The sequence below is a fragment of the Octopus bimaculoides genome, chromosome 3 (assembly GCF_001194135.2).
Source record: "Octopus bimaculoides isolate UCB-OBI-ISO-001 chromosome 3, ASM119413v2, whole genome shotgun sequence".
Taxonomy (NCBI): domain Eukaryota; kingdom Metazoa; phylum Mollusca; class Cephalopoda; order Octopoda; family Octopodidae; genus Octopus; species Octopus bimaculoides.
Genome location: NC_068983.1, coordinates 55,135,013 through 55,136,384, shown reverse-complemented (window position 1 = coordinate 55,136,384; position 1,372 = coordinate 55,135,013). Strand labels below are relative to the sequence as shown.

At 35.2% G+C, this 1,372-nt stretch overlaps 1 protein-coding gene across 1 annotated transcript in view; it reads left to right on the top strand.

Moving 5' to 3' along the window:
- Window positions 1-1,372, top strand: part of LOC106879862 (uncharacterized) — a 315,144-nt gene that overhangs the window by 288,866 nt on the left and 24,906 nt on the right. The window lies entirely within an intron of this gene.

Here is a 1,372-nt window from a genome sequence, read left to right as displayed (position 1 = left end):
TATACATACGTTAAATAAAGCATTAGTTATAGTTACGTTTATATATATATATATATATATATATATATATATAGCCTCGTTTGCCTGTTTCTCCGCATGCCTGTTTCTTGGCAAGGTAAAATTTCTTCTCTCACCTTGTTTGTCAGGTGGTGAGCGATGACATACATAGTGTCTCTGGAGTATTAAGTATATATATATATATATACTTGTATGAATGTATACACACACATACATACGTATACACGCCACATGTATTTATGCATGTATATAGAGACAGACAGACAGATAGATAGATAGATAGATAGATAGATAGATAGATAGATAGATAGATAGATAGATAGATAGACAGAGATATGTATGTATGTATGTATGTATGTATGTTCCTCTTTCAAAAACTACTTTCGTTGGATACCGTACATACTCAGAAAAATAACGTCTTTCTTAGATCTTTATTGAGAGTCGACAGACAGCAGAAAATCGAGTAACAATGATACGTAATATGTAAACCGTTAATAATAATAATAACAACAACAATAACAATAATAATAATAATAATAATAATAATAATAACGTCTACGTAACTTCTGGGGGTGTTTTAAATTAGTACTTAGCTCTCATTTCATGGTTTAAGCGAACAAGAATTAAATTACATCTCGTCAGTCTATCGCAAGTTAGACTGCAAAAATACAGTATCTGACAGCTTAAAGTACTGAAGCAATGTAGATAAATGTATTCTGCTTAGGAACGACGTAACAAAACGCCTACAAAGTATTCAAATTCACAATCTATGAGTAAGTTGTCAAATACTTTATTTAGTTATTTCATTTTCGCAACTCTAAAAGCTTTGGATACAAATATACGTTAAGTGAATGCGGACTCACATTTACCAGATTTATGGAAAATTTAATATCATATTCTTTTATTCTTTTATGTGCTTCAGCCCAAAGGCTGTGGCCATGCTGGAGCACCGCTAGTATTATCCTCTTTTTGTAATTGGCTCTTGGTGTAAGGGGGTTCGATATTGCTGTTCTCTTTCAAGTTTCTGGCTGTGATGTAGGCTCATCTGGAAACTTGAACAGCAAGAAGTCAAGTTGTTTCTCTGAAACATCTACCACTGCCCCATGTGGATGCTTTGGCAAGACATTAGATAGTCGTAGGTACTTGGGTCCTAATCTATTGCAGTATACGGTTCTCACTCGGTATAACTGGGACTAATGGAGCAGTGCAGTAGCGTCCAGTTCGGGTGCTGGTATAGTTCTTGATGCCAAAGTTTGGGACCAACCTCTCCAGGATCTTCCATATGTATATCACTGCATACTTCTCTCTCTCTCTCTCTCTCTCTCTCTCTCTCTCTCTCTCTCTCTCTCTCTCT